A 15,082-nucleotide genomic window follows, 5' to 3' on the forward strand; every position below is an offset into this window, starting at 1 on the left:
GGAAAAGAAAAGGTTAGAAGCGTTCGAAATGGGGTGTTATAGGCGGATGATGAGGATATCGTGGGAAGAAAAGGTTAGATATGAAATGGTATTGGAAAGAATAGGAGAACAGAGGACTCTATGGAAGTCAATAACAAATAGGCGAGATAGGTTGGTAGGACACCTTCTTAGGCATGAAGGTTTAGTCAGAGACATATTAGAGGCAGAAGCAGGAGTTAGGAGGGGTAGAGGTAGACCTAGATTAGATTACTGTTCGCAAATAGTTAAGGGCGTGGGCTGTTCTAGTTTTAGGGAAATGCGAAGTTTAGCCCAGGATAGGAAAGAGTGGAGGTAGGTACGTGTCCAACCAGACTGACGACCTTATGTTGATGAAATACGCTTACAGAAATAACTTAATTAAAAATCAGAGTTATTCATACTATCATGAGTGGATTCATGAAAAAGCAATTTATTATTTATCGAATGATCTTATAATACGTACTAGGAAAAGCTATAAAAAAATATTTCACTGTGACTTACAGTTAACCTTTAGATAAATTTCCTTTTATTTTGTAGTTTGTACTGTAAGCTTTTCAATCTACTCTCCGGTCAAATGTAATGTCTTAATCAAATGACTTGAACTTTTATTACCGTATAAAGTTTTATCAGATGCTCAAAAGAAGTAGTTTAATGTATCGTTCAGTTCCGGAGAACAACAAAATGCGGATTGGTGAATAAAAAACAAAACTATAAGGGTCATTACAGCGAGAGAGGAAAATAAAATAGTTTTATTTGGCAATCTATCACTGGCAGACTCACTAGCTTTTTATGAAGTTTAAAAAATTCACTTAAAACTTAAAATTAATGATGCGGTGGGCGTTCTCTGATAATAAAGAGAAATCATTCAGTAAACGTAGTTAGAACAAAATAAATTCCAAACATTTCATTAAATAATACCCAATGTTTTTTTCATTTGGAAAATGAAGGAACCGCCTGGCAATTTTTGAACTTTTGCTTTGCTTCCTTTCTTTCGTCAAGTGTTTCCTTGATATGATTGCTTTTGTTATTAGCTGACTAATTTTGAGCTCCTTGGTCATAAACTGTTGGGGGTGGTGGATTCACTTCTTCAATTTTCCATCATTTTCACAACAGTTTGCGTAAGTATACTTCATTTACTTTCTCTAGCGATGTGCGCCTTCGAATGGGTGGGTAGGGAGGAAAAAGTTCATTATACCCTTGACTCTTGTTCATTAAACATACTTTTTCATACAGTACCTGCCAAAAGTTTTGTTCAATCATGAATAGTAGTGAGAGACCAAAAAAGGCGTTAAAGCCTTTAATATGTCTTCAAATATAAATAAACATCTCGTTGATATTTTCAGTAGTAATTNGAATTTGTATACAAATAGAAAATAATACTTAAAATTTCCGACAATAATAAAATTAGTATGCAAAATAAAATAAAACATAGTAATGTAAAGATGCAACACAAGGTATGATTTACTATCGTCCGCGTCTTTGGCAAAATGGTTGTCGGCTATCTGTCGGTCCCTGCCTGCGGACATACTCAAGAGCCGCCGGGAATCGATGTATTGATTTTCTCGTACATGCCTGTACGGAGTAATAACTTATTGATTAATTGTGATATTTATATGATAAAGATGCATCGATTCACGTTTTATTTATCAAGCCCAAAACATTGCCTAATATTCTTATTGTGTGAGTGACACGATGGATGTTCAGCAATGTAAATTCTAATTAAAATTCTGCTCTACTCGTGCACATTTACTTTTCTAAAGCCTTTTCCACCTCAGTAATCGATTCTTTCCTTTTAATTGTTCACCTGCCGACGACATGTGTTTGTGTTACCGATAACAAACGATAACGAGCCCGTTCGTTAAAATAGCTCTAGCACTTCCACAACAAATGTACCTACACATGGTCGGAAAAATAAATCGAAATAATGATAAAAGTCGATGCTGGTGGCATAAAAGGAATGGGAAATAACCGATTCAACGTTTTCCTAGTACACGTGCGATGTTGGCATGTTTTCTTGTATTTCAAATAATGTACTTCTTCTGTACGATTGTAAAACTTACTTTCAACATGCATCAAATTACTTGCAGAGGAATGAAGTAAAAAGCAGCAGAAAGAGGCCATATTTTCTTTATTCGTTTCCAATCGTAAGTTCAAGTAATGGTTGCACCTTTCTTAGTATCTAACTTACTGTTTAGTAAGTTAAAAAAGATTCATTTGTGCAGTCACACAATATATTTCTTATGAAGTTTCATCTTGAATGTGTAATTCATTGAGGGACTGAAATTAGCTTAAAAAAATTAATGTTAGAACGGGTATTAAATAAATACTTTATTTTGGCGTTCGTTTTGGTATACGAGATCGGAAATTTCATTAAGTGAGTCAACGAGAAAAAACGTCCAAAAGGATGAGCGTTAAGTGACTCTAGCGCAAACAATAAAATTGTGTCGTGAAAATTGCTTGTTGTCGTCGTTGTCGGCATTTGAAAAAATTAAATTACCGTAAGAAGGCGCCGCGCTCTAGTAGAACGAACGGTGCAAATCGAGATGCCGAGGAGACAGAGGAGTTTCGTCGAAACAGATGCCACCACTCAACAAAATTGAATGTAGAGTGTAGAGTGTCTCGCAAAGCAAACCTGATAAAGGCTTGCAAAATCGGCGTCACGATGAGACTAGCACTTTGTCAGTTGAATTTTAAACTAATATGATCGGCGATTTGTCCCGATTTATCAGATAAACTAGCGAATAATGTGTCCAACTACACATACAAACACGTGTTCGATTTAATTTAAATAAAATTGAATTTTCATCATCATCATAAGGTCGTCAATCGTAAGACTGGTTGGACACGTACCTCCACTCTTTCCTATCCTGAGCTAATCTTCGCATTTTCCTAAAACTAAAACAGCCCACATGCTTAACTATTTGCAAACATTAATCTAATCTAGATCTACCTCTACCCCTCCTAACTCCTGTTTCTGCCTTTAATATGTTTCTGATTAGATCTTCATGCCTGAGAAGGTGTCCTACCAACCTATTTCGCCTATTTTTTTTTGACTTCCATAGAGTCCTCTGTTCTCCTATTCTTTCCAATACCTCTTCATTTCTAACCTTTTCTACCCACGATATCCTCATCATCCGCCTATAACACCACATTTCGAACGCTTCTAACCTTTTCTTTTCCGCCGCNGGAGACAAGTAGGTAGGTCGTCAGCCAGACCCTTGTTTATCCAATCTCTCACCTAAAAGCCTGAATAGATAATCGAATTAGACACAGTCGAGTTAAGAACAAGAGAAAGCACTGAAAGTGTTCGAAAACAAACTTTGCACAACAGATGTGTTACCTACACCAACAAAGGGAGAAAGTTAATATTTGCCTAAATTGCTCATTTTAACCAAAACTAATGCAATTTTGATTTAAATTTTAATTTCTTGATCATACAAGAAAATTTAAAGAAGCTCTTTGGAACTAGGCTAAATAAAACACGAAAACCCGAAATTCCATACAAAACGTTTCTTCTATAGTCAGAGTAAATATGAAATTATTCAAATTTTACATCATTTGCGCTTCAAACAAACCAATTTACATACGTCAATGGTTCAGCAGAACCATTTTAGACTTTTGCAAAGAAGAACCTTAAAGTCATACGAAGACGTGATAAATACGAAAAGGTAATGATTTGTGACTACAGAAATTAAGTGTGTTTCGATACAAGTCTACAAAATAATATATTTATGTTACATACTGATGTTGAGACATTTTTAATGAAATATATTTGGAGAAAAATATACCTACGGCTTATTTGCATAATGTCATTGTTATAATGGAAAATGATTGATTTTTCTCAAAAAAAAATATTTTTTTACCAAGGCAATAAATATATGTACGTAAGAGCATAACAAATCGCTGTCTGATCGTTAAGTGCTTGAAGGAGAGGAGAACAGACGGGAGGATAAATATTTACTCTCCCATGTAGCAGAATCCGACTCCTAATGCGCCGCTACACAAGATGAATGAACTACTTCTGTTATGAAAAACGCACGTTAATTTTACCACTTTAATATTTATTATTTCTCCACCACTTTCCTCTTAAAAAAATAAACAACGCCCTTAATCTACAGGATGGCAAAATGGAATATTAGTACATAATAAGGATTTAGTGTGGTTGCAGTGCTATAGTAACTTTATTAAAATAGTAATATAAAGGCCAAACCGAACAACGTCCAAAAGAGCATATTTATTTAATATGATTATGATACACTGCCTCTTTTTAGACATTATACCTTTAAACTTAAAAACATAGAACAAATTTGTTCTTCTAGTATAAACTATATTCTTTTAATGTTTTACCTGTCTACTATAAGAATTCTAACAAGTTTTAAATGTAAGTAAGAAATTCTCGACTGCAAAGTCTCCGATAAATCAAGTGGACATTCGTTGCCCTCTAAAACCCTCAGTTGACAGAAAGAAAGCAGCGCTCGTTCGGAATTCTGGAGCGATACGTCGAACAATCGGGTTGCCTGTAGTGGTATCTGGACGTCCATTCCGACGCCAATCACCAGTTATCAGGGCGTTGCAGGGTCATAATGCGGCAACGACGACAACGCCACTCGAGACCCTGCCACTCTCGACAACCCACATACCAGATCGAAATTGCTGGCGGAACTTTAACCCTCGACTACTTTTTGCAGTCGGACGTGAAACAGAAAAATGTTCGGACCTAACCAAGATGCGATTTTCTTTATCTTGTTGACTCGATTAGGTTACACCTTTTTACGTACAGAAATTAATTGTCGAAACAATTCAACTATTAAAATAATTCTAAGTGGTATGTATTCTGTCGAAACTGCCAGACGCGGATCGCGATTTCGATCTTTTTGGATCTCATCAGCGCGTCGCAGACAGCTCCGACAAAACACAGACCAACTTTTACCTGCTGTCTTAACAGTGCGTTTTAGAAAATACCACAAATGGCGCGATAAACGCCATCTGTAGTACGATGGTACATTTTAGGATTACGTATGCTCCAACAAGGTCCACTTGTGTGGATATCTACTTGCAGAAACGAATCCCGGCGTAGCTAACCTCAACGTGATAGGCACGTCACCATAATCGAATAAAATAATTCGAAGTGGTCTATATTTCTAAAACGCACTGTTAGGACAGCAGGTAAAAGTTGGTCTATGTTCTGTGGGAGCTGTCTGCTACGCGCTGATGAGATCCAAAAAGATCGAAATCGCGATCCGGGTCTGGCAGTTTCGACAGAATACAGACCATTTCGAATTATTGTATTCGATTATGGTAACATACCTATCACGTTGAGGTTAGCTACGCCGGGATTCGTTTCTGCAAGCAGATATCCACACAAGTAGACCTTGTTGGAGCATACGTAATCCTAAAATGTACCATCGTACTACAGATGGCGTTTATCGCGCCATTTGTGGTATTTTCTAAATTCAACTATTATTTGGACTATTCTAATTCTCACAAAACTGTATAGTTACATACTGTAAACGGTGAATGTTCTTGATAATAAAGAAGTTACGAACTGTAGATAAGTAATTAAATTAAGTACCTACCCATTAGTCGTTTCAGTTCTTTAATTCCAAATAAATTATTCGTACTGGCGGGTTCATAATTTTATTTACCACCGCAATATAAACAAAACAACAAGCTACCTATAAAGTTTTCAAAGTTTCAGATGCTGCTGGTATTCGCGTTAGAGTTTTCTTTGCAGCTTAACTGTTCCGTGAATTAATCTCTTTTTGGTACGAGATCAAAAGCTTAACCCGCTTTTGCAAAGCTTTCATTAAAACAATAATATAACGTTCTTAATTCCGGATTTGAAACTGCTGAGCCTCGAGTGATAAAAAACTTAAGCCTCCGCTCCGTATACTGTTTCAAAATACAGTCACTTTGACTTATTCGGTAGAGAAATGTCACGAAAATTTTACAAAAGGGGAGAATCTACAAAAATAGTAGAGAGGAAACCGAGATGAACTATTTCACATGTCTGTTTTTAAAATAGTGAGGAGGACAATAAATGAACTGGATGTGTTGGATGTATAGATATGGAGCAAGCCTTTGTGTATGTATGTAGACTATTGATTAAGCCTTTGGTAGATATCTGTCGAACCGTTATGTGAATGGTTGATGATTCAGTCAACGTTTCGAACCAACCACCGGCAGTTGTGTGGCAGAGATCAGAAGTCTGAAGCGATGCATGCGAAAATGTCGGTGTAAGTGCAGAATGATGAAACTGCGGTTCATAATGTCAGAACAGGCTTTCTGGTGCTAGTATACCATTGTTGAGGCACGTTTGCAATCCGAGTCGGAGCCAGTACGACCCATAAATCAACGCAAATAAACAAGACGACGTACAATGACGCCTGTAGCACATCGGGCGACGTAACTTAGGATTTGAGATTTCAGCGGGGATAGGATTAAGGTTGCATTCAACAAAAGCTGCCAGGAATTACTTTGTCTTGAAATGGGACGTGCACGATACAAGATTATAGAACTTGTCGTTCACCCAAACTCGTTACATCACCTTCTAAATTGTTACGCTCACTACCGTGACACATCGTCCTAATAAAATGAAAAACACGTCGCCATCTAACGTCAACGTTCAAACTACCGAGCCAAAGATATTACTTCAGTGATTTAATATTTAGCAATGGTCAATGGATAATCCCAAGGTGCGTTGGTCGCTTTCTAAAGCGACAATTTCTTCTTTATAGTTAAAAAAATCAAACCGCAATAAGACCGATGTTAATTATAGACTTTCACGACCGGCGTCGGATATAAGTGGGTTGTTGGCCGGGCTGATAGGCCGTAGTCTGTTGAGTTGTTTCCCCGACGTTTCATCCCCAACTGTGGTGGACATTTTCAGGGGCGATGTCGAAGTCTTCTCTGTTGCGAAACGACGACAACAGCACTTGTTGAAAATGTCCACAACAATTGTAGATGAAACGTCGGGAAAACAACCCAACAGACCACGGCCCATCAGCCCGGACAACAACTCACCCATATGCAGTAAGACCATTCACAATACTCTCGTTAGGCCGAGTACTAGATGAAGCACAGGTCACTTACGTTGTTACATTTCTAACAAATTCAAAGATCATTTCGTGTTATTAAACATTAGTTTAGAGAAACAACTTTAAATAAAGACGCACCATAATAAAGTTACGTATAGAAGCTGACCGAAATGCATTTTCAAATAAAATATTTGATAGCGTTAGTTAAGTTCAACTTTATATGTTTATATAACGTGCCTACATTTATATGTCATAAAATTCGAGAAGATAAATTGACTGCATTTCCAAAAATTTAAATTAAATTAACGAATAAGGGAAAAAGTTAATTCCTTTTCCTGTTAAGGAAAAAGGGAGATAGATATGTTAATTTCGTTTCCTTTTAAAGGAAATGAAGAGATTTACTCCGACATTTAACGAAATAACACAAAGTTTGAATTTCTTAAAGTGAAATCCGTTTTCATTATCTTCTGAAGCGCTCATAATTGAGAGATGGTGTAAATCTTAATCTGCATAATCGTTACCCAATGGAATTTCAAGAAAATACCGCGGAAAAGTTTGCAGAAGGCAAAAGAACATCAAGTCTCAACCGTTCACCTTTTAAATTGTTTACACTGATGGTAAAACAATTTTTTACTTAAAGGTGTAGAAGTCATACCAGTAATGAAAATCGAACTATGTTAGCTACATAGAGAGGGGAAATAAATAAATTTCGAAATAAATAAATATACACCAATATGTACACCATGCTATTGTTCAATTATCAAAATTACAGCCTTAAATTTACTATAATATAAAATTGTTATTTATTAACTTACTAGAAAAGCTTTCCCTGTGGACTCTGGCATGAGTAGGTAGGTAATCCAGGATTGGTAAATATCTGAATTTATCTTTCTTATATTGCTACTCCATTTTATCTGAAAAATATTAAAAATGTAGTTTTTAATATGTATTGTAACCGCAAAATTTGCTTAAAATAAATATGTGCTAATTACTCAAAACGAGAAAAAAATAATAAATTCTCACTCTTTCCATGCGAATTTGGCATTATAATATTAAATATTCATATAATTAACAACTGGTTACTTTATACTCAAATTACTGGTCATTTATTGGTCGGACCGTTAATGACAATTCAATAAAATCGATTAATTTCGATCTATATTATTCAAATCGGTAGCCGATGCGTAATTAGACTGCGTGAGAAAAGGGTTCGACGGTAACGAGAACTAGAGGTCACAGGTGAATTCTAATTAATCCATTCCAAGGAGGGTTGCAACCGCTACCGTTGGCGATGGTCCCTTTATAGGCTTTTATGTTCTGCCATTTGACAGAGCTGCTTGTGGTTGACCACGAGGCCTGTTACATATTAATACCAGGATCAGAGTTGCTGAGAATGGTGAGTGGGGCAAGATCAAAAAGGCAGCAGCTTTTGCAGCCGCTAGTTCGGCTTAAACCGCTCATAAAAGGGCCCAGGATGACATAGAACCACCGGAAGGGTGGATTTTCTCTCGCCACAAGAAGCAGAAGTTTCGCTTTGATTTCAGAATCGCAAAACAATAAACAGACAAAGACCAGCGAAGGACTAAACGTGTGGACTCTAGAAGACGGTACACATACGATTTTATAGATCGAAATGGATGTAAAACTTACGGCAACAAGAAATAAACTTTTTCGAACTGTTTTTGTGAAAAAAGTAAGTTTGTTATCTTCATAAATTGGCTATGTATTAGTACTAAAATAAAACTTACGCACATCGAACAAAATATTCTATATTCGTCACCTCAACCAATGTTTAACGGTTTGGCTTCCAATTTTTTTACTTACTAAATACGTTTACTTCTATGCTCGCGAACGGTTAATTTAGAAATTCGAAAATGGTTGTTAAAGACGTATGTTTGGAGTACGGGTGCGAAACGTGGACAGTGGGAGCGGCCGAAAAGAAAAAGTTAGAATTGTTCGAAATGGGGTGTTATAGGCGGATGATGAGGATATCGTGGGAAGAAAAGGTTAGATATGAAATGGTATTGGAAAGAATAGGAGAACAGTGGACTCTATGGAAGTCAATAACAAATAGGCGAGATAGGTTGGTAGGACACCTTCTTAGGCATGAAGGTTTAGTCAGAGACATATTAGAGGCAGAAGCAGGAGTTAGGAGGGGTAGAGGTAGACCTAGATTAGATTACTGTTCGCAAATAGTTAAGGGCGTGGGCTGTTCTAGTTTTAGGGAAATGCGAAGTTTAGCCCAGGATAGGAAAGAGTGGAGGTAGGTACGTGTCCAACCAGACTGACGACCTTATGTTGATGAAATACGCTTACAGAAATAACTTAATTAAAAATCAGAGTTATTCATACTATCATGAGTGGATTCATGAAAAAGCAATTTATTATTTATCGAATGATCTTATAATACGTACTAGGAAAAGCTATAAAAAAATATTTCACTGTGACTTACAGTTAACCTTTAGATAAATTTCCTTTTATTTTGTAGTTTGTACTGTAAGCTTTTCAATCTACTCTCCGGTCAAATGTAATGTCTTAATCAAATGACTTGAACTTTTATTACCGTATAAAGTTTTATCAGATGCTCAAAAGAAGTAGTTTAATGTATCGTTCAGTTCCGGAGAACAACAAAATGCGGATTGGTGAATAAAAAACAAAACTATAAGGGTCATTACAGCGAGAGAGGAAAATAAAATAGTTTTATTTGGCAATCTATCACTGGCAGACTCACTAGCTTTTTATGAAGTTTAAAAAATTCACTTAAAACTTAAAATTAATGATGCGGTGGGCGTTCTCTGATAATAAAGAGAAATCATTCAGTAAACGTAGTTAGAACAAAATAAATTCCAAACATTTCATTAAATAATACCCAATGTTTTTTTCATTTGGAAAATGAAGGAACCGCCTGGCAATTTTTGAACTTTTGCTTTGCTTCCTTTCTTTCGTCAAGTGTTTCCTTGATATGATTGCTTTTGTTATTAGCTGACTAATTTTGAGCTCCTTGGTCATAAACTGTTGGGGGTGGTGGATTCACTTCTTCAATTTTCCATCATTTTCACAACAGTTTGCGTAAGTATACTTCATTTACTTTCTCTAGCGATGTGCGCCTTCGAATGGGTGGGTAGGGAGGAAAAAGTTCATTATACCCTTGACTCTTGTTCATTAAACATACTTTTTCATACAGTACCTGCCAAAAGTTTTGTTCAATCATGAATAGTAGTGAGAGACCAAAAAAGGCGTTAAAGCCTTTAATATGTCTTCAAATATAAATAAACATCTCGTTGATATTTTCAGTAGTAAATGATACCAACAACAGCACATTTGAGCAATGCAATTGTAGTAGATAAAATGGTCAATTTTTACGTGCAGTACTGTACGGATTATACGCTCCTCACCGGTTAAGAGTTTGGCCGAGAGTTGTCTCCTTCCTTTTCAGGCCTAGTGCTGTTCTTTTCTACTTTGCGCCGGTCAAACTGAAGGTCACATCGCTACAGAAAGTAAACGAAGTATAGTTAGGTTTCAATCTTTGAGTCTCTTCGCTAACGTCTTATTGTTTACATTCAATTAGTTATCAATTAAACATGAAATAGAGCATTGTTTTGACCTTTTTTTTGGTATCATTTGATGTGAGATACGGTGAAAATCCAATGAGTTATTTGTTCGGAAGTTATCTGTATTCGAACTTCTGTTAATTAAGAAATGTTTAATCAGTTAGGCACGATTATTTTAGGGAATTTCTCAAAATCGTACATTCTCTAAAAGGAAGCTGTAATTCTTCCTCTTTCTAATCGTTTTTTAATGATAAATGCTTTATTTCCGTTAATTTATTTAAAGATAATGACGTTTTGCATTTATGAAAATTCCGATAAACAAGTCGGTCGAGCGCGTCCGCATCTAAATTTTCTTCTGGCGACGCGACGCGACCGACGCCGACGTCGGTATTGGCAACGTTCCAGAAATAAAACGGCGGTTTGAGCGAGTCGTAATTCGTGCCTTATCGGTGATTATTATTGGCAATTCCGTTAATATGAATGAAATGCAATCTGTACGCCGATATCTGCATAGAAATAATTTTCGACTCAATACGGCGGCCATGCTCCGTTATCTGCCGCGGGTTAAATATGGCACTAGTTTATTGTTTGCCATTTGTATATCGTACTGCAATAAAAAACTGTTTCGACTGTGAAAAATTTGCCTGCCGCTCAATTTATTTTATTACCTGTAGCTATTGTTTAGGGCCATCTGAGTCAGTTTCGATCTTTAATAAAAGTTAAACATGCCGAACGTATCTATAGCATTAAATTGATAAAATTAGACTGAAAAAAAATCAGGAGTCACTTTACATATATGTACCTATACAATAATTGAGTAGACATTACCTTTTTTATTAATAGAATGCATAAGTTTATTTAACCTTTCGCTATCAGAAATTGCAATTGTTACCTAATTACAATGTTCGCCTCAAAATTTTTCCCGAATGTACAACAGCGCCAACCCTTGCGACACCATATCTTCATAACGTCCCTACGCGGTTTCGTTCTACTTAAATATTGTTATACTTATCATGTTATCATACTTAAATTAACAGAATATTGGGATCCGTCAAATGGGAGGGGCCTAAAAACATGGCGCCGATTAGGGAAAATTTATCGTAGTTCCTATAGTGTACCGTGCAATTTCCAAGTTTTTAAATTACGATAAAATGATAAGTATTGACACAATATGTGATTGGGCTGACACAAAGCCTCGGAAAGGAAATTTCGTTGAAGGTGAGCGTGTTTTTAATGCCAATCACATTATAAAATTCGGAAATAACAAATCCGGAAGCTAGCCTTCAAATTCCGTCAAGTTTACTGCCTACTTTTTACAAACTTCGGATTTAAAAAGTGATTCACGTTATATAATTGGTGAGGTGATTCTGGGTGATTTAAGCAATATCATATCAATGACTTGCACGTGCAAAGCCGATTTAAGAGAACGTTGCAAACACATTATTGCAACTTTGTTGTATTGCAGCAGGTAGGTTCTTAACCTCAAAATACTTATATCGTATCATTAGAATTGTGTTAAATCAATTACACAGGAATAAATAATTTCTCACTTTATAATTTTAGTATGATTCTAGTTTTAAATATTAAGGTTATGGCTGATGGTAAATACTTGCTGAAATATAATCATGTGCATTAAAATGACGTGAACAAATTTTTATTCCGGAATTCACTTCTTTGATACCTACTGCTTTCATCCAAGCTTCTATTAGTTTACTTTTTTCTCTAATTTTCCGAATATATTTTTTACATATATAAAACGGTTAGTTTTTATTGGAAAGTAGTTAATGTAGGTGAAGAGTGAAGATCTATGTCTGAAGTGCTATTGCAGCTTTTCACTGAACATATTAACTTTTTATTTGATTTAACTTTAGAAGAAAACTTCGTCGACTCCATCATCAAAAAAATTTTTACTTTTTTAACGTGTTTTATTATTTTAATAAACAATTTTACAATTTGCGTGCACAGTTCCTATGTAAATTTTTCCCTCATTCGAGTTATAAATTTTGCCACCAGATGGTGTATGCCCATTTGACGGATCCCAATAGGTACGTAAAATATCACTATTTGGCTACTGAATATAGATTATACATTAATTAATGTGACTTCATATTAAGTTGTTATAAAAGTTTCGTCTGGCTGAAATTTAAATTTAAAGAAAGTCATGAATTTCCAATAATGCAGGATGACAGAGGTGTTTAATAACCCCTTAGTGACATATCAGTGGGCCCGAAAACAAGGGAAAGGACCTTGATGGAGACAAGTAGGTAGGTCGTCAGCCAGACCCTTGTTTATCCAATCTCTCACCTAAAAGCCTGAATAGATAATCGAATTAGACACAGTCGAGTTAAGAACAAGAGAAAGCACTGAAAGTGTTCGAAAACAAACTTTGCACAACAGATGTGTTACCTACACCAACAAAGGGAGAAAGTTAATATTTGCCTAAATTGCTCATTTTAACCAAAACTAATGCAATTTTGATTTAAATTTTAATTTCTTGATCATACAAGAAAATTTAAAGAAGCTCTTTGGAACTAGGCTAAATAAAACACGAAAACCCGAAATTCCATACAAAACGTTTCTTCTATAGTCAGAGTAAATATGAAATTATTCAAATTTTACATCATTTGCGCTTCAAACAAACCAATTTACATACGTCAATGGTTCAGCAGAACCATTTTAGACTTTTGCAAAGAAGAACCTTAAAGTCATACGAAGACGTGATAAATACGAAAAGGTAATGATTTGTGACTACAGAAATTAAGTGTGTTTCGATACAAGTCTACAAAATAATATATTTATGTTACATACTGATGTTGAGACATTTTTAATGAAATATATTTGGAGAAAAATATACCTACGGCTTATTTGCATAATGTCATTGTTATAATGGAAAATGATTGATTTTTCTCAAAAAAAAATATTTTTTTACCAAGGCAATAAATATATGTACGTAAGAGCATAACAAAACGCTGTCTGATCGTTAAGTGCTTGAAGGAGAGGAGAACAGACGGGAGGATAAATATTTACTCTCCCATGTAGCAGAATCCGACTCCTAATGCGCCGCTACACAAGATGAATGAACTACTTCTGTTATGAAAAACGCACGTTAATTTTACCACTTTAATATTTATTATTTCTCCACCACTTTCCTCTTAAAAAAATAAACAACGCCCTTAATCTACAGGATGGCAAAATGGAATATTAGTACATAATAAGGATTTAGTGTGGTTGCAGTGCTATAGTAACTTTATTAAAATAGTAATATAAATTGTAATACAGGAGAACAGTAGTTTCCAACCTACAGACTGTTGCAAGGGGGGCATGCAGCTGTTTCCAAAATATCATTTTTGAATACAAACCAAAAAAGTCGAATAGGTGTCAAAAAAATGAATCAGCAAAATAGGTATACGTAATCCACAATCCTCGCCGCGAATTTTTCGGGTACAAATGCTAAAACATCCATCCATTTTATGTATATTTTTACATAATATTGTATTATCTTGTAGCCATTAAATAAATTATAATATCAGTTGTTGAGTATTTATGAAATTAGATTGTTAGAAAAATTAAGGGGACGCAACAATTTTTTTTAAAGGGGTGCGCAGGTNATGGAAAATGATTGATTTTTCTCAAAAAAAAATATTTTTTTACCAAGGCAATAAATATATGTACGTAAGAGCATAACAAATCGCTGTCTGATCGTTAAGTGCTTGAAGGAGAGGAGAACAGACGGGAGGATAAATATTTACTCTCCCATGTAGCAGAATCCGACTCCTAATGCGCCGCTACACAAGATGAATGAACTACTTCTGTTATGAAAAACGCACGTTAATTTTACCACTTTAATATTTATTATTTCTCCACCACTTTCCTCTTAAAAAAATAAACAACGCCCTTAATCTACAGGATGGCAAAATGGAATATTAGTACATAATAAGGATTTAGTGTGGTTGCAGTGCTATAGTAACTTTATTAAAATAGTAATATAAATTGTAATACAGGAGAACAGTAGTTTCCAACCTACAGACTGTTGCAAGGGGGGCATGCAGCTGTTTCCAAAATATCATTTTTGAATACAAACCAAAAAAGTCGAATAGGTGTCAAAAAAATGAATCAGCAAAATAGGTATACGTAATCCACAATCCTCGCCGCGAAAATTATTATTTCTTATAATTTATAATTATGTTTGGAGCACGGCGTTGTACGGGTGCGAAACATGGACAGTGGGAGCGGTGGAAAAGAAAAGGTTAGAAGCGTTCGAAATGTGTTATAGGCGGATGATGAGGATATCGTGGGTAGAAAAGGTTAGAAATGAAGAGGTATTGGAAAGAATAGGAGAACAGAGGACTCTATGGAAGTCAATAATAAAAAATAGGCGAGATAGGTTGGTAGGACACCTTCTGCATGAAGGTCTAGTTAGAGACATATTAGTGGCAGAAACAGGAGTTAGGAGGGGTAGAGGTAGACGACCTAGAT

The 15,082-nt window shown here is 35.6% G+C and overlaps 1 protein-coding gene and 1 long non-coding RNA gene across 4 annotated transcripts in view; one reads left to right on the forward strand and one right to left on the reverse strand.

The window, feature by feature from the left end:
• The window catches only part of LOC112904814, a 353,641-nt gene that overhangs the window by 243,406 nt on the left and 95,153 nt on the right, over positions 1-15,082 (reverse strand). For all 3 annotated transcript variants that reach the window (XR_003231383.1, XR_003231384.1, XR_003231385.1), the window contains exon 2: positions 7,871-7,969. This is a non-coding gene — a long non-coding RNA (uncharacterized LOC112904814). The remainder of the gene's footprint in view (positions 1-7,870; positions 7,970-15,082) is intronic.
• The window catches only part of LOC108737011 (neuroligin-3-like), a 241,664-nt gene that overhangs the window by 130,261 nt on the left and 96,321 nt on the right, over positions 1-15,082 (forward strand). The gene's annotated exons all lie outside the window — the stretch shown is intronic.

Source organism: Agrilus planipennis, unplaced genomic scaffold (assembly GCF_000699045.2).
Source record: "Agrilus planipennis isolate EAB-ADULT unplaced genomic scaffold, Apla_2.0 scaffold98, whole genome shotgun sequence".
NCBI lineage: Eukaryota > Metazoa > Arthropoda > Insecta > Coleoptera > Buprestidae > Agrilus > Agrilus planipennis.